General features: G+C 36.5%; 1 protein-coding gene across 16 annotated transcripts in view; it reads left to right on the forward strand.

Moving 5' to 3' along the window:
• The first annotated feature begins 7,198 nt into the window (after positions 1 to 7,198).
• LOC145690457 (putative palmitoyltransferase ZDHHC24) overlaps positions 7,199 to 18,921 on the forward strand; it is a 292,920-nt gene continuing 281,197 nt past the window's right edge. For 7 of the 16 annotated variants that reach the window (XR_014132220.1, XR_014132222.1, XR_014132221.1 and 4 more), the window contains exon 1: positions 7,306 to 7,435. The gene's annotated coding sequence lies outside the window, so the exon portion shown is untranslated. The other 9 variants (XM_081765361.1, XR_014132226.1, XR_014132232.1 and 6 more) reach the window with 9 other exon arrangements.

Here is an 18,921-nt window from a genome sequence, read left to right on the forward strand (position 1 = left end):
AATTACCCCTTCAATTAAAAACGAATTTAATGTGCTCTTTCTGTTACAAGAGCTTTATAAATAAATAATCATACTTCGGGAATTACGGGCTATTGCTTTGAAAGGGGGGTAAATCGGACAAGGTTGCAGCCAGGAAGTTAAAAAAGGGGTCATCGAAAAATGAAAATTGACGAATCCCAATGAAACTTTCACAGGTTTATCGCGAGGTCTACTGTTCGTTTACCAGTGTTTATTGGTTCAAACGACAGGTCAAGTTCGTTGTGAACAAAATCGGATCAGGGGAAGAGGGGGTGAAATCCCTTCTGAAAAGTGCGAAAATGTAGAAAAACGAAGAATATCACAATTAAAAACGAATTTGATGGACTCCTTTTTGTTACAAGAGCTTAATAAATTAAAGCAATTAAAAGGCTATTGTTAGGGAGGAAAGTGGAGGGATAAAATCGGATAAGAGTGTATTCATAAAATGGAAAAGAGGGTTATCTGAAAATGGAAACGGACGAATCAAAACGAAACTTTCACAGGAAATCACAAAACACACTTCATGAATTACGGCCTATTGCTTCGGAGGAGGCCGGGGTGGTGGTGGTAAATCGGGTAAGAGTGTAGCCAAAACATGAAAACGGGAGTGTTTTAAAATTGAAAACTGACGAATCAAAACGATACTGTCACAAGAAATGAAGAAACATACTGAGGTAATTAGTGATTACGAACTATTTTTTCGGAGGTGGACAAAATAAGATAATAGTGTACCCATAAAATGAGAAAGAGAGTGATCTAAAAATCAAACTAACGTATCAAAATGAAACTCTCATAAAACGAGCAAACTTACTTCAGGGATCACGGCCTATTTTGTCGAATGAGATGGCGTAAAATAAACTAGGGGTGTAGCGAGAAAATAAAAAAAAGGAGGCGATCAAAAATGAAAACAGACACATCAAAACGATACTTTCACAGGAAATGAGCAAACATACCTCGGGGATTACGGAGCGTTGCTACGTAGAAGGGTGGGGATAAAATCAGATAAGGACGTAGCCAGAAAATGAAAAAGGATTGTTCCATAAATGAGAACTGACGAATCTGGGTAAAACATTCAGAGGTATATCGTGAGACCTACTGTTCGAAGAACGTTAATACTAGTAGTAATAATGATACCTGTATGCTGATGATGATATAGGTTGTGTAATGATATATATAGGGCGGGAGAGTGGGCTGAAGATTTTCTGCAGAGGGTGATGATCACATTAGAGAAGAAATCAAACGCACAAAAATGTAAAGACTTCCGAACGATTAGTTTAATATCACACACAGCAAAAATTGTACTACGAATACTAAATAGGAGGCTATACGCTATAACAGATAGGGAAATAGAGGAAGAACAGTTTGGGTTTAGGAGAGGAAAGGGCACAAGGGACGCTATTAGGTTGCTGAGAGTAATAGGTGAATGGTTCATAGAAAAAGGGAAGGACGTTTATGTTGTGTTCGTAGATTTAGAGAAGGCATTTGACCGAGTAAATTGGGAAATGTTAATGGAAATTTTAAAGAAGATCAGTTTAGAATGGAGGGACAGGAGACTCATCAGAAACTTATATATGGGCCAACGAGTAAGAGTTAGAATAGGAGATGAAATGACGGCCAAAAGCGCAACTGGCAGGGGAGTACGTCAGGGATGCTGCCTCTCACCCACTTTATTTAATATTTATTTAGAACAAATAGTAAAGATGATGATCATGACATAAAAAGTTTTAGTAAGGAATATGACCAACACTTACTAGAATTAGGTTTAAACAGTAGAGAAAATCTATTAAAAATAAATATTGGAAAAACGAAATTCATGTTGTACATGAGAAAAAACAAATTATTATGGGTAATTTATAGTACACAGTACACAATAGATGGTGTTAGAAGTAAAAAAAAAAATCTATTAAGGAAGGATCTACGAATTACATTTGTCGACTCCTTGAGATCAACAATCATTTAATAAACACTGAAAGAATCAAGACGAATTTTAGGCTTTCTATACAGAGATGGATGTAAATAAGAATGAATATACCGGATTTCGTGAAGGCGCCTTAAATTGAGGCCAGCACCCACACAACACACAATGTATAATACACGTATATTATACGTTTAATAAATATTAGAATGTTTATTAAACGTTTCATATAAGTATTTTATCTTTCGTGTGCTGTATGCGCACATGTTCGCGCATCTTCACTACTTGGCAAGATTAACTGATCACATTTTATTAAAAAGTAATTACGATATGGAGCTAGATATAATATGATTTGGACTGCCCGGAGTGTTTCCAAATGTGAAGCCCCTAGGGTTATAATACGGACCACTACTAGGCAAAAGTAGTCGAAAACTGGCCTGAAGTTGAACAAATTTCTTCTCATAGCAAAACAATAGGGGCTTCACATATCCAGGAACTCCAGTGTGTTCTTCAATATCTAGCTCTATGATATTCAGACAGTGACGGAATTTTAAAACTCATGACACTTATTTCTACCTGTACAAATTACTTGCAAGGTCAAAGCTAGAATTTGAATCAATCATCTAGAGCCTGTTTCACAAAACTTACTAGTTTACAAGCGTATTTTACAAGTCTCATTTTCTATCAAACACAGTAATGATTTTAGGGAGATGGTCGGGGGGGGGGGCAGAGAGCTACGAAATTCTTCCCCGTCCCCCCGGGTGCTAGAGATCTTGGCGGAAATTTCTGTAGAACCCGTATTTTTTTTAGTTTTACCCCTTCTGTGGACTGAAATCCCCCTGCCCCCGGGGAAAATGCTCTGAAATCAACACTGATTCAAACAGAAGCATTAATCACGTTGAAAATATATCAGTGAACACGGGTGTAAATACTTGTTCATTTCACCAACAATTGTGATTTTACGAAATTTAAGTTGGCAGTTCTGAATATATTTTTCAAGACGTACACTAGTATTACAAGAGTAGTACATTTCGTGAAACAGGCCAATGAAGTGACATTCAAAATATGTTAATCAATAAGCTGGAATCAGTGCAGAAATGTTTTGTAAAGTTATTATGTATAAAAAAAGAAATAGAACTACTATAGGTATACTATAGATTACAATAATTTGATAACAAAATTAAGTTTAGAAAGCCTGTCAATAAGAAGTAGACTAGACAGGAAATGTATTAATAGACATTGGAACAGAGTCTAAGAAGATTCGGTGAGGGAAAATACAGTGTAGGAAGATTCGGTGTAGAAAAATTCATTGCACGGAAAGTTTGGTATAAGGAAAATTCAGTGTGAGGAATATTCGGTGTATGGAAAATTCCGTGCAAATGTTATTAGGCTACCAGAGGACAATAAATTTTAACTTTTTTTGATATTACTTTACGAGTAAATAACTCTACAAAGACTCGGTGTATGAAACATCGGTGCGAAAAGCTATTAAACTTTTCCTTTACTAGAAAGGACAATTTAAACATTGTAATAATACATCACGAGTAAATAACTCCACGAATCTTCAAAATAGAAAATTCGGTGCAAAAAGCTACGAGAAACTACGACAGAACAATTTAAACTTTGTAAAACTCATGTAAATACGTAGGTCGTTCAATAAATATGTGGCCTGACGCATTTCCAGTTGAGATAGGTTATAGATATTAATAATGTTGAATGTTACATATCTGTATAGAAATATTGCAAAATATCAGTCTTCTAACCTAAACTGTTTTTTTGTTACAGATTCTAATCCAGATTCTAATCCATAACAAGGTGTGACTATGGACAAAGTTGAGGCCAGAGCAGTTATTCATTACCTGTTTCTTAAGGAAAAATCTCAAAAGCAGATTCACGAGGTGATGACCAATGTGTATGGCGATGTTGCCCGATCCTACAACATGGTGAAACAGTGGCACAAGGAATTTAGATGTGGTAGGACGTCAGTGCAAGATGACCCAAAACCAGGAAGGCCTCAATCAGCCATTGATGATGACACTGAGAAACAAGTCCTGGAAGACAGACGAATAACTATCCATGAACTATCCCAACAGGTCAAAATAAGTGTAGGATCCATCGAAACGATCATCCATGACCATCTGCACCTGTCAAAATTGAGTTCAAGGTGGATTCCAAGACTGCTGCAACCTTTACAGAAGGAACAACGCGTGCAAGCCTCAAGGCAATGTTTGGAACTGTGCAATCGTGACTCAGAGGACTTTTTTTCCGTCTCCTTACACAGGACGAATCGTGGATCCACACCTTTGATCCCGAGATCAAAATGGAGTCCAAACAGTGGTGTCACAAGGGGGCCACCCCCCAAAAAAGGCTCGTGTGTTCCCATCAGCTGGCAAGGTGTTGTTGATTTTTTGGGGGGGGGGGGGGTTGAGGGCATCATGACGACCGATTACCTTCCCAAGGGAGCCACAATTACTGGACAATACTACAGTGCAGACATACTTATTTTGCTTACGATTGCTCACCAGATGATCTCCCCAAATAACTCACTTCCATAATTGTTCATCAAAAAAGTCCAAATTTTTTTGCGAAGTGTAGGCCTACTCACGCTAATAATTGATTCACCTCCCGTAACGAAATAAGCGTTTTCACGAAAAGAATTTCATAACACTAGGCATTTAACCTGATCAAAGAAAGCATTTAACCTGATCAAAGAAAGCATTTAACCTGATCAATGTTTAAGAACGCGCCCCTAGAGTCAGCGATGCATGAAAACGTGGCCTTCACGGCAGAGTCGCACGGTCCGTACTTACCATGGTTTTTTGGCGGAAATATTGCAACGATTGCTAAATACTGCTTGTAATTTTTTAAGTAAAACGAAAATTTTGTAAATAATAATAATCTCTTTTAATAAAAGATAAATAAATTTAAAATAATTCAAAAATCCTCTAGTAGTGGGCAGTAGCTGACTGGCAAGAATCAGCCAATAGCGATATAGATGCTAGCCATGCTACTCTATATTGAAGGGCATGTATGTATGAACTGGAACTGGTAGAGTTTGTTGGAACAGACATTTCAAATTGGGTCGTTGACAAGCCTGGACACATTCCTGGGGTGTCCTAGTTTATCGTGGTCGATCCTGACAAGCCTGGACACATCTCATTTTGGGTCGCTGACGACAAGGTTGGCCAACGACAAGCCTGGACACATTCCTGAAGGTGTCCAGGCTTGTCGGGATCGACCCCGAGATGCTTTGACATATCTCATTTTGGGTCGCTGACGACAAGGTTGGCCAACGACAAACTTGGACTCAAAAAGTGTCCAGGCTTGTCGTCGTCCAACCTTGGCGCGGTCCCGTTCTACAGATGGGTATCTCCCTCTCATTCTCCTTATTTTTGTGTATTTCTCAACACCTTTCTTAGCTTCTATCATATTCTGGTAGGCAGGTGTGAAGTTCCTTTCTTCCGCTTTCGAAGCTGATTAGTTCCGCCCCTGTCAACTTCCGGAGTATATGCCATATAAACTTTTTTGCTTGTTTTGGTGTCAGGAATCTGTGGTTTCATTTTTAGACATTGCTTTTGGGACACCTTGTATATGTAAATCCATGCTTAAGTAGAGCTACTCAGATTCTACAGACAATGTATATAATTACTTTATGAGGAAAAGAATGTTTAAGAATTTATGAAAGAATGTTTAAAAAATGTTCCGATGATCTCTGAGCACAGAGTTGGAAATTATTAATAGCACAAAATTTATAGAGAATGCATTGCATTAGAAGTGAAATATAAAAATATTTTAAAATCAGCTAAGTGTCGCATAAATCCCATTCGATGTACATTAAACTCTTTGTGTTAGCCGCAAATAAAAAAGAAATTAAAACAAAAATAAATTTACTGGGCCGTTTTCAGAAATCCTTTTTTCCGAGATCCCAATGGTTTACTCTATGTGGAGCAACTCACCAAGATCGACTGATGGCTTTTAAAAAGTTGCAACATTGGTAGAACGGTAGGTCCCATAGAATATATGCCACCTTTATAGAAATTTTGCTGCTGGTCCCGACGCGGTACTTTTGTTGAAAAAAAAAAAAAAAAAAAAAAAAAAAACTAACAGGAACGTAAGTAGTGAGTGGGTTCTCGAGGCTATACTCGCTAAATCCAACTTTTCTACAATTTTTTCCTAAATTCATGGTCAGTTTTACAAATATGACACAATTTGCCCCATATTATGTTGGTACCTCCGAAGGAGCTTTCGATCCTCCCGAAATAAATTCCTGCCTACGTCCCTTGATAGGTTGAATCACATATTACCAGAAAAGAGCAGAACTTCTTTTTGAAAAATATTCTTTCTTTTCTTCTGCTGTTTTCGATAGATTTTTCATAAATTGTTCATTAGTTTGGCTTCAATGAAACTGGCTAGGCAAGGTCATGCTTTCGGGAACAATTTATGAAAAATCTATCGATTACACAAGATACGAAAACTCCAATTGGCAGTGAAACAAGAAATAAATCGAATGAAATAAATGGTTAATCGTTGTAGGTTATTTATATAGGGCCTTATGCAAAGTCGTTCTGACGCGTTATTAGTGCAGTAGTTAGTCCTTTAGTGTGACTCTAATATAACTTGAAAACGACTCTGAATAAGGCGGATTAGGTTTTGCGGTTAATATATATATATATATATATATATATATATATATATATATATATATATATATATATATATATATATATATATATATATATATATTACTTGACATAAATAAAATTCAAGCGGTCCACTAGAAGCATTTGTTGAAAAATCTCGATTCTTTTGCGAGTGGCGTATAAATAATGCTTCCGAATGTATGGTATAAAAACTATGGTATAAATGCAGAAATCACAAATCAACCTGATACGTTTCAATATCACTTATCACGGTTTCCGCTCCACTTGTAAACATAAAATACAGCTTTTGTATACTGTACAGAAATACACTGCAGGTATAAAATATAATCTAATAAAGTCGTCTTTCATCTGCACGCACTTATTTCATCCGACTTAAAGCACATGTAATGATTTTATACTAGTAACCCTACACTTGTAAACCTAAAATGCAGCTTCTTTGTAGTTAATTCTGTCGTCTGCGGAAAATTGTTTCTTATAAATATATCTGTTCATTAAAAGTATTCAATTTTGCATATAAATCTTCCAAAATATAGTGGGCCAATACTACACCAGTAAACTTTAACAACTTTATTGCACATTTTTGTCAATTACTCTTTTCATAATCAAATCTTACTCAAATTAATTCCAGAGATTTTGTCGACATTACTGAAATGCTACGACCATAGTTATTTTATTAAAATTCTATTAAAGAAGAAGAAAAAATTCCGAAATAAATAATAGAACAGGTGTGTTTATTATTTTAGTAGCAAGGTACATACGTTTTCTGCTTAATATATGATCGGTTTCAAATCGAGACATGTGCTTGGAGTGAAAATATAATACGGAGACTACGTTTAAAAATGTGCGTCTTTTACTGTAGGAGGTTTATTATTGTCTAGTTATAGTTCTAACTTTAAAATGGTTCAGACTTAGTTTAGGTAAACACAAATGCATTCATGATATATTTAGTTCTTTTATCAGGAATTTCATTGTTACTAGATCCTTTCTATTTTAAGGGTGCCTTCGGAAAATATGTGGGTGCGGTTTACCTATACGGATCCACAGATTGTAAAATGTAGAGAAAAATTTGGGCAAGTCTTTAATTTGCCCATTTTATGTAGAGAACAGAACCCCACCAAACCCTGCGGGCTGCTAACCTGTTCCTACTACTATTACTACTACTACTACTACTTATACTATGGATCCGTCACAAGTTTGTGAAGCATTGTTCCCTCCCCCCGCGCTAGACCCCTTAGGGAGGATCTCTACCTTTGCTTCCAAAGGGGAAAAGAGTGAACGACCTCGACTGTGTTGGCAGTTTGTTATTTAGTCGTTTGGTCTGGACGATTGAAGATCGTAGGCTGCATACAGCAATTGAACGATCTCGGCCACAGCAACTGGGCCCTCCTCTTGCAAGGGTGGTAAGGGAAAACACACATTGGCAGCAGCGCCAGAGTGTCACACTTTAAATAGAAAGGCTCTGCTTTAGAAAGTACTTCTTAAGAAAGGAGTATGCAGGTTTGCTATTGACACATCATTAAATAATTGTTGAAAAATTATAATTCTTTCACTTACTTTCTTCTTATTGCATTCTGTGATTTACGTTGGGAGACATGAATATATATCTCACTTAGCATAGATGAAATTCAAGGGGGCTATCAGATGTGATTGAAAAATTACAATTCTTTCACGATTTCGTATAAATACGGCGTCTGCATGTATGTCAAAAACCACAGTGGAAAAGTCACAAATCAACCTGTGCTGGGTAACTACTATAAAGCACGAATACTATCTGACCGAGTTAGAAAAGGGCGAAGCCGGTGGGCCCGCGCGTCTGCGACTGTGGGTATACGCATGTGCGAGGGTAATGAAAAGAAGTAGGGTTTGGCAATCGTATGAGTTTTAATGACACTTGTCATGGTTCCATTCTATACTAAAATTAGTCTTTAGGTCGGAATAAAGTGGAAGTGGGGGAAAGTGAAATGCATCGTTGGTGCTGCTTAACGCAAGGGAATGGTGTCGTCTGCTTCAGGCCAAGCAGTTCCAATGTCGGGCACTGAACACCTAGGAAAGAAGTAAGGAAGAGAAAAAAATGACGTCATTGGCTAATGTTTAGCAGAAGGGGTCCAGCAATTGTTTCGACACGATATACACTCTAAGGCTCACTCACGAATTTTTTATCCTGTCCCTTTAAAAATTCATCTGATTAACATTGTCTACAAAACAGATAGGCTTCTTGAAAATTAAATCTTAGTACTTCTGACCTAAGGGTTATCGGCGTAGGTGATGAAGTACGTTGTAATAGCAACGATTTGCTACTTCTTGTTTTTGTGTAAACTTTTCCACTCTTTTCATGAAGTGTAACACTTCTCAGTCCCCTAAGTTGACAGTCGTTTCCATCTTTCACTTTAATACTGCAGTCTACTAATGTTCTTTTACTATACATGGAACACCATCACCGAGAAGTTTCTCATAGATAAAACATTTTTTAGCTGATATCTTAAACATAGATGATCTAATAGACCTGATTACTTATCCTTAGTCACACCTGCAATGAATGAAAAATATATTAATTTATATTTTATATAAGAAAAATCATTAAAACAAAATAGTATCAGAAAATTTTCGTTAAGGTTCTGCTATAAAGCAATGCTGAAAGAAAAATGCGTGATTTGCCACGCCTATAACATCTGAACGGTGCATCCTAGAGAGAAAAATGAACGAGAACATTTTTGTAGAGAATTTAATGTAGATTATTTTTTGTAATAACATGTTTTGCTCTAAAATGCTTTTCATGCGAGATATTTGAAAAAAACTAATTTTGGGGGCCATTTTTCCAAGATGGTGGCCAAATCCGGGGTGGTAGAGTGGTGCAAAATTAGTGTTATTACGGACACTTATATAAAGAAAATAAAATTTGTTCCAGCTTTCCACCATTTTTTCTTTATTCGACCCTTCATTGACTGGCCTACTACAATATTTACAGAATATCTTAAACGTTGTACTGATCCTTTATCATTTACCACGTAATGTACGTCGTTAGAACTCGGCCAAAAGGGTGTTCTTGGATTCAAAACCAGAGATTGCTTTACTCATGGACGGTTGCGTATTTACGATTTTTTTTCGGGGGGCTTTGCTAACTTTATTCCTGAAAATGTCAAAATTGTAAACCTCATTCATGTTCTTGCCCTAATATTTTTTGAGAACTTGTGCCTATCGTTGTCCAGTACTCGGGAAGGGGGAGGTGCTTTCCCTTTCACATGTGAAATATATAACAATAAGAAGACATGTGTATTTGATATGTTATTTAAGAGCTAAAACACTTAAAATTCTTTCTTATCTCACATATTTCTGAAAATAAAATACAAATGTTGAAGACAACCCAGATTCTCTTCAAGATTGTTTTTAAACTTCGTAAATGTTCTGACCACCGCTTAAAAAACTAGATTATACAACTCTCTTGCCGCCCCCACTCCCAATGTTGAAAACATATTTGCCCCCATGGTATTATAAGTCCATGGGCACTGGAAATGTTCCTATATTCTTTACTATACATTTGTCAAAAGTACTTGTGCCGATCTTAATTTCCCTGTAACCAATGCTATAGAAGCTCCCAATAATAATAATAATATCCGTAAGATCGATGAAACTCCTACGACTGTTTGTGAGTGTATTTTATCAGTTGCAATTCTCACTTAAGTTGTTATATTTGGGAGGAAGGGAACTTATCTTGATCTGCTATCTCAGGGCCAAGGAAGTCGGTTGTAATTACCGATTCAGTTTAATCTAGGCAAAAAAAAAAAAAAAAAAAAAAAAAAAAAAAAAAAAAAAAAAAAAAATCGAGTGCATATAACACGACCAGCCCTGCTGTGTAGTACTTATTTTTCAGTTACATCTTAAAGAATCCCCTTCAACATAATAACTGGTATATTGTCTAACAGTTTGATGCCAAAGTAGGCAGAGATTATCTCTATTTCTATAGTAGATGTATGTGAATCAGGTACTTCCGGAGTCTCACGTTATTTTGGCAGATGTCATGACATGTGGTTGACAAAACTGGAGATCCGCTTCTACGTAAATTAAATATTAGAGATAATCTTAAATAAGTTGTAGATATGTCGACAAAGCAAATCACCCGACATAAAATAATGTAATGTTCTGTGCCAAAAGTAAACCAGCACTGGAGGAGTTGTACTACTGGATGCAGGTTTACTTTAGAAAGACTTACACTGTTTTGGGATAAATACAATGTGGTGACTTATGCTATAAAAACTAGTGAACTAGGCCAGTGACAACTTGTGCTAGGTGGCCTGTAGAAACGATGGATTGAAATTAGATCTCCCCCAAATCAATCGACGTCTCGGGAGCCGGTACTGTTGAGCTTGCAAACGGTATCCTTATCTAACCTAATCCGGAATGACTATATGACCGGTACAAGTAACGAATATAATCACTACCAAATGAGCCAGAGTCACAACCAAGAGGTTTGTGGGAGAAACTAATGATCAGTCAAGGCCGGAAGTACGTTCGTAGGCGCATCATCGATTGTGGATTATACACATAAACGAGAATAGAGGAAAAATACTTCATATGTCACTGTTTTGTGTGTGGCAGTTTTGCAACAGTTCTATGATCACTTAGTACACAGCCTTCATATTGCACTTTACTTCATCGTGGGTTCCGTATGGAGTATGACGTAAGAAACACACTTTGCATTTCGTATTTCCATCTTATTATGCGTACAAGAGATGAGATCCCGGTATATTTTGCTTATACATTTCTTCTAGTCTTTCAGAATGATATAGCACATTTCTTCTGTAAAGTTTACAGATCTATATTTACCTAAATTGGGATAGCAACCGATAAAGTTTGGGTGCAAATATAAGATTTGGATCCATGTAGAAATTAATTATATATTTACTTGTTTCTTCACGAAATCTACTCCTAGTACCTTTAGAAGTTGTTTTGGTAATATTTTACAATTATGGTGTGGTACTCTGTAATAGGTGGATATACTATATCTTTCTGTTGTGTGTGTTATTGGTACCTTATTATGAAATAGTTGTAACATGTTTGTAACCAACAATGTACTATGTTACAATCTCCCACAATATAACTAGGAACCGGAAATACGTATAGCAAAAGATGATGTAATCTCCACACATGCAGAAATTGTGACAATATGTTAGAAATATTCGTTAACGCACATGTTCACCGTCTCTAACTTCCGTGCTTCCTTCCTATGTATACACCCTTCCTTACCACGCGGGTCCCTCAGTATCCCCCTGCCCTGGACCAAGCAAGTTGCAAAACAAGTTTGTAGTGATAAGTTGACTCAGTGCTGACCGTAAAAATCATTTGAAGCACTGAGATAGTCGGCGCTAGTAAAGAATAAATAAGCGAACTTTTGGATGAAATGATCAAAGGGTATGTTGCGCACAAGGGGTTCAGACTTATCTTATTTTAATCTAACTGTATTCTACTCTAATCCACCCTACTCTGACCTACTTTAACTTATCCTATCCTAGCGTTGCCTTGGATAGCATAAATATCGCACGACTTTCGGCTTCAGAAACATAAGAAAAGAGAAGAAAGAAGTGCTATTGTGTTTCATATTTCTGTGGTTATTTCTTCCGTTGCTATATACCTTTATTTCAATGCAGTATTTGAATGTTGAATGAAAGATGATAAATCAAACGGTTGATAGACAGGTAAACAGATAGAATATATATATATATATATATATATATATATATATATATATAGAGAGAGAGAGAGAGAGAGAGAGAGAGAACCATATAAATGCAGAAAAAATATTTTCTAAAAATGATAAATAGCTAGAAACGATATATAGGACCTAACACATCAAACTGAAGTTCTTGGAAAGAATGTACATTAGTAAAGAAATACTTTTAAACAGTGGTGTACTTTAAGATGTGTTGGTACAGGTTGCAATCCCTCCTTTCATACCTATTAAAATGAGAAGATTTTAGCTTTCATCTTGGATCAACAACAATCTTCCTGTGTGGAGAAGGGGCTTACATATACGTACGACGACACATCACAATGTTTAGAAAATGTAAATGAGTAGAGAATATACACACCCAGGCAGAGGTCCCTATTTTCCCCTGAAAGTTATCATTCTTCCCATTAACTGTCACATATATATATATATAGTGAAAAAAGAAAATTGAATGTATTTTATACCCCTTTTTTGTACTCATCCCATCACCCCATCTTTTGCCTCGTTTATTTCGATTTGGCCTATTCACGTTTTGCCTACACTCACTCGACGAAGGATGTTTAGTGTCAGCTTTTTTAATTTTTTTTTTTAATTTATTACATTTATGAACAAGTTCATTTCTCAAGTCAGCAACAACTCTGACGTGTTTGATTGTGATTCTAGCTAAGTATGTACCGTGTCACTAGTATTTCCAAAAGTCACCATTTCAAAAATGGAATTTTTAAAATGGCTCTCCTTGAAAATGTTACATTTACTTTTGAAATATACTTTTACTAGCTAAAATCAGTCATTGTAAAAAGATTCACTAAAATGCAAAAAAAAAAAAAAAAAAAAAAAAAAAAAAAAAAAAAAAAAGTGGGTCTACAGTTGCAGCAAAGAAAAGAACAACGATTCTTAGAATTCGTATAATATTTACAAATATAATTCATAAGAGACTGGTATGTATTACAATAAAACGTTTATAATATGCTCTGCTACGTCACCATTTGTAATATGTAATGTTCACAAGTATCTTTACATCAACAAATTTTAAGTTTCCAAATATAAGCAATATAAAACTGCATTTACATACTGTATTAATACGTTCACTGCTGAGGACACCCATTGGCGTCCAGTACTGAATTTGGCATATGCGCCGGACGCCGATCGGCGCTTGTCACTGTAGCTGGTTCACATTCCCGCCTGTACCTACATGTGCACACTAGTGCACTCACACTTTCTACGGTGATTACCAAGGAGTAAAGGTAACTCACAGTGTGCTTCGTTTCGGTCTACAGCGCTTTGTTTTTATATAGGCATTGTTGAACAAAATAATGTCTATTTTTGAACTTTTCAATGCTGGTTTGTGTGTTTATGCCAGTGAAATACATATTGAACTGATCTTTTATTCAGTATTTCGTTCTTTGTGTCTATGTAGAGTGGGCTAGTGGAGAGAATAGAAAGCCAAATCCACAGTATATTAACATTGATACATTGACAGTGAGGAATGGGCAAGATAGCTTGCAGTCAAATTCAAGTGATAAAAGTGAACTGTCTGAAAACGAAAATGTAGTTTGGTTTCCTAGTTCAGCTGAAGAATCAGAATCTGACGGCGATTCAGAAAGTAATACACATGATTATTCGTAGCCTGCTTGGCAAGATAAGACTTTGCTTCTGAAATCTTTTCCTTTCGATCAAATAAATCAGCTTCTTGTGCCTTTCTCAGGTAGCAACGAACCATATGATTATACGCGACCTTTTAGAAGTAAAACCAAAGGTCCAAGTAACGCCGCAATTGGACGTACCAAAGAAAAGAAGAGCGAAAGAGAATCACCTGCTAACAAAATGTCCTGCTGGACCGAAAGGACGAATATTGAGAAAGAAATAAAGGAAATGCAAAGAGAGGAAAACGATAGCATCTACCATTGCGAGATGTGTCCTGGACAGTCTTTGGAGCTGTGCTTTCATGATTACAATGACTAAATAAGACTTTTACAAGCTGTTCTAAACTATATATGAAAATTCTTATGTATTATATTTCTTTCAGGTTATAAAATTGAAAATAATGAAGGACGCCTATCGGCGTCCGTAGCATATGGGATGCAAAGCAGATGGCATATGCTGCGGACGCCCTTCGGCGTCCTTACAACAATTGCGCAATAAACATATATATTTGAAGGAAAACTGTTATATTCTTGTAAAACAAAGCAAAAGCAATGATATCAACAATAACATTTGTTAGCATATCCGACGACCTATGTGATCCAAGGTCAGCAGTCAACGTGCTAAGTCAATTTTCCCTGACTTAAATCTAGATTTTAACTTATTAGTGCGGTTATCAACATGTTTGTATTTTAACTTTTTTGCCTTCGGCTTTGTCCAACTTCAGGGAGCTGAATAAATCTTTCATTTTCAACTTGCTCTTGTTGTAATAACTGAAGAAGAGTATATACATTCGGATGCTCCTTAGTTTGTGGTTCAGTTTGAAATGTCATCCATTCTTCCATGGCATTGTTGGTGAGTGAGAGTGATTCCGTAAGTCACTGGAAATGGAATGAAAAAAATTAGACTAGTATTAGTAGTACGTGAAAAGAGAAGTAGAGCAAAGATATTGATTACAAGAATTGAAAGGCTCGGGACGAGATAGTGCTATTTCACAATTGTCAAAGCTACATTACATTTATTCTATAACTATAACTTACATTTAAATCCATTCAACTACAAGTTTATTTGTAGAAGAAATATAGAACCTTCCTTAATATAATTTTCCGTCAAGAAACATGAAATTGTTATTTACGGCATTTTTTTTTGAAAACTTAATTCTCATGTATCTCGCAATCATTGTTCTTGATTTTGTTTATGCAATCGCTAACTCGTCATATAAAATATTATTAGGTATTCTAGCAATTAATAAATAAGATACATGAAAGCTTACAAATTACATCGATAACAAATGAAACTCGAAACAATACTCACGGTGTAAATATGACCTCTGCCTCATTAATCCAAATCTCTACCATATGATCATGATAACCAGTCTTGGTTTGTACTTTTCGGTGCAGTTCCTTGCATGAAGAGAAATATATCTTCAATGTGTTGAAAAGGAACCAGTGACATAGCCGCAGCGCGACGAGTCCATGTTCTCACCTCCTTATCTTCTCGATAGAGTGTGGATAATCCCAGCTCTTGAACTTTCCTCTTCACACACACTGTGCATAATGGAAAAAGCATCCACGGACAATGGTATTTGGTTAAGTTCGATGAATTGCTGCTATTGCTGTCCGCCTATATTAGCCTACTGTTATTTTAGTCGGATTAAAGTCGAAGCCATTCTCTGTTTTTTTTTTTTTATTTATTTATTTATTTATTTATTTAATTAAACGAAGCAATCTGCAGTAGTCTTCGGTCTTTTTGCTGGGAAGTAAGCAAAACAAAATTGGAAAGACCTACCTACTATGTAAAGTATATAACTGACTAAACAGACGGGAAACAGCTTTAAATCTTTACAGAGAGAAAATATTGAGAACGACTCAGTTATTTCTTTCAAAGGTTTAAATTCAGAAATTGCGATTTTCGTTATTTAAACTATAAACATTCAAAAAATTTTTAAAGGTATCTACAGTACGGCAGCCTTGTACACTAAGTATCAAGTAGTACATTTAATTTACTTTAACCTGTTTTAGTGTTTCATATCAATATCTTCAGAAATAAAAGAGCTACAGGGCTTGCCACAAGCCTTTGTAAAGTGCAAAAAGCTTACAAAGCTATTGATACAAAACGACTTCTCATGAACAAACTAAACATCTTAAAAAATGAATGACTGTTAGCTTTCAAATCTCGAAGAACAGAAGAACGTTGTTTAAAAAAATAAGAAGAAATAAATTTTGATAATGACCATATTGGTTGATTTGACATCAATTGACCTCATAGCGTAATGCAGCTTAAAAATTAAAGGTAACATACCTAAAAGCTTTTGAAACTTTTCCAGAGGTTTCTTCCGTCTTTGTTCTTCATTTCATCTGCCATATCAAACACCTTGCTTTAACCTTCGTTTCGTCTGGTTCATATGTATGTACACCCGACTTTGACACTATCTCTAAATTCAACAACTACAATTGCCACTTTGCACTCTTGCCTTCATTTCTAATATGACATTTTTTGTAACGCCTATTAATGCGGTACAGAAAACCTTCACAACGAAGTAATTTTCCACCTCGTTTTAAACTTACGAATACCAACATTTTTCCATTCAACGCTCCTTCAAACCTGCACTTTTGAATTAAGGGAACACAACTTGATTCCATATTTATATTACCCGCTCCCAATATGATTCTTGGGCCCCCGCGTAGCGTAGTCGCTAACACTCTCGCCTTCGGTGCGAGCGGTCCCGGGTTCGATTCCCGGTGGGAACACTCGGTCGAAAAAGTGTAAAACGCTTTTTCAGGCCAGCCACCCTGAATGAGGTGTTCCTGAGTTTTCCTCATTCCCACCAGGCAAATGCCGGGGTGGTACCTAACTTACAGGTCCCAGGCCGCTTCCTCCCTTCCCCCATCCTTTCTTCCTTCCCTTTCACCGGCTTGTGTGCTCGCCGAGGGACGTCATCCCTCAAAACGTGAAGGGCTAAATGGCCTTAGATCCCGAAAGCCCAGAAATCTAAATCCTAAATCCTAAAAATCCCAATACGGTTCTCAAACTTCCCACATTTTTAATTGGCTAGACAAGGGGTTGGCAAGTTATTTTAGGTGGGTCCGGATACTTTTGAAAATTTATATCGAGATCCAAAAAAGCTTATATTCCTTGCTAATTTTTAATTTTAACTTTCACTCAAAATAATACGAAATACAATAGGTAGACATAATTGTATTAAAACATCAATGGGAGAAATTACATTTGTGATCCTGAGCCAGTTTTTTAAAGTTAGGTTCACTCGGGGAGAAGCTTATGCGAAGAGTGTCTTCAAGGTGGGCGGCCGTTAATCTTGAGCGATATTGGTTCTTCAAAAAATTCATTTTGGAAAATGAAGTTTCACAAACATGTATGGAGTCAAACATAGTAGCTAGGTAAATGGTTAATTTTTTTTGTAATTTCCATATTTTTTGGGACATGTTTACTCCAAAATTCATCGGCGCATGCAGTTTTATACGTTTGCAAGGAAATGTCGTCCTGCAAATCTATTTTTTCCATTTGGCGTGAAAGCTTCGAAAGGCGGAACAACTTTGCAGCCACATTAGTCCATTCTGCCACTGGATAACTTCAAAAGGCGATTTTAAGAATTGTGACAATTTCTCTCTCTGCGAAGTTTTGGAATCTTGATGCAAATTCCTTTCTGAGATGTGACATAAAGTTTGAAAATACTTCAATGTATATTTCAGAATTATTTTTATATTCAAGGATTGTTGGCAAATCGATAAATTCTTCACTTGCAATGTTTTTTCAAAGATATCCAGCTCCGAGGATAAATCCCATATTAATTTCCTATTTCCTTGTAGGTAGGTATTGAGCGCAATTAAATGTTACAGAATGTCTTTCAGGAAAGTCACAGCTAGCATACTGCGTTCGTTTGCTACGAACTCCAGATGCTTTCTTGCTTCTTTGTATCCAGATTGTCTAAGAAGATTACTTCCTTTTATTTGCCAAAAATCTTCAATCATTTGACCTTTACTTAGCGAACGAACATTGTTGTAGACCTATTGCAGTAAGTCAGAATCCGCCGAATCACACTCAGAAACTCTTTGAACTGTCTGTGCTGAAGAGCAGAACGAGACCTCATAAAATTAATCAACTTGATCCAGGGGCGTCATTTAGGGAGGGCAGGAGGGGGCAATTGCCCCCCCCCCAAGATTTTGAGGAATACATATGCTGTAGTCAATTGTCTACTAATATACTGGTACAAAAGGGGAAAGTCTTATGTCGGTGGTGCTCTTGCCTCCCCCCCAACCAAGTCTGAAATGACGCCCCTGACTTGATCAAACTGTCCATTACTTCTTTTAGAGTTGCACTAAGTTTTCCACAAAAGGCTGCCTGATGAATTATGCATTGATAAGATAGTAGCCCAGCATTCTTTTCTTTGATTTTCTTTACTATTCCCTTTCCTTTGCCGATCATCGCAGGGGTCCCCGTCAGTTGAAAGAGACCATTTTATCATAACTAATGTTTGATTTTGTCGTGTAGTATCAAAAGTCTCGAACAAATCTCCTCCGCGAGTCTTGCCTTTAAGCGGCAGTATTGCTAACAATTATTTCCTAAATGCTTTACTGTCAATATCCAAAAATCGCACGAAAGTAGATACTTGCTCTTTATAAACAATGTCGCATGATTCATCAAGTGCTATGTCGTAGCAAGGCACCTTCTGCAGAAGTTCGAACGAACTACTTTTATTGTTAGCAGCCAAAATTTCGGTTCTCGTATTGCTTCTTCTCGACTGAATTGTGGAAACAACATCGTTTTTCTATTCAAAAAGTGCCGCGGCCACTTCCAACATTTTTTCACTATCTCAGAGTCTGAAAGTGCCTTCTGGTGTTTATTAAGCGTCCAACACACACGCAACGCTGCTTCTGTAGATTTTTGTTACTCGCTTATAAAGCCATTTAAAGACCCTGCTTTTTTTTTTTTTTTTTTTTTTTTTG

This window comes from Thermobia domestica, chromosome 7, assembly GCF_964235325.1.
Source record: "Thermobia domestica chromosome 7, izTheDome1.hap1.1, whole genome shotgun sequence".
In the NCBI taxonomy this organism is placed as follows: Eukaryota; Metazoa; Arthropoda; class Insecta; order Zygentoma; family Lepismatidae; genus Thermobia; species Thermobia domestica.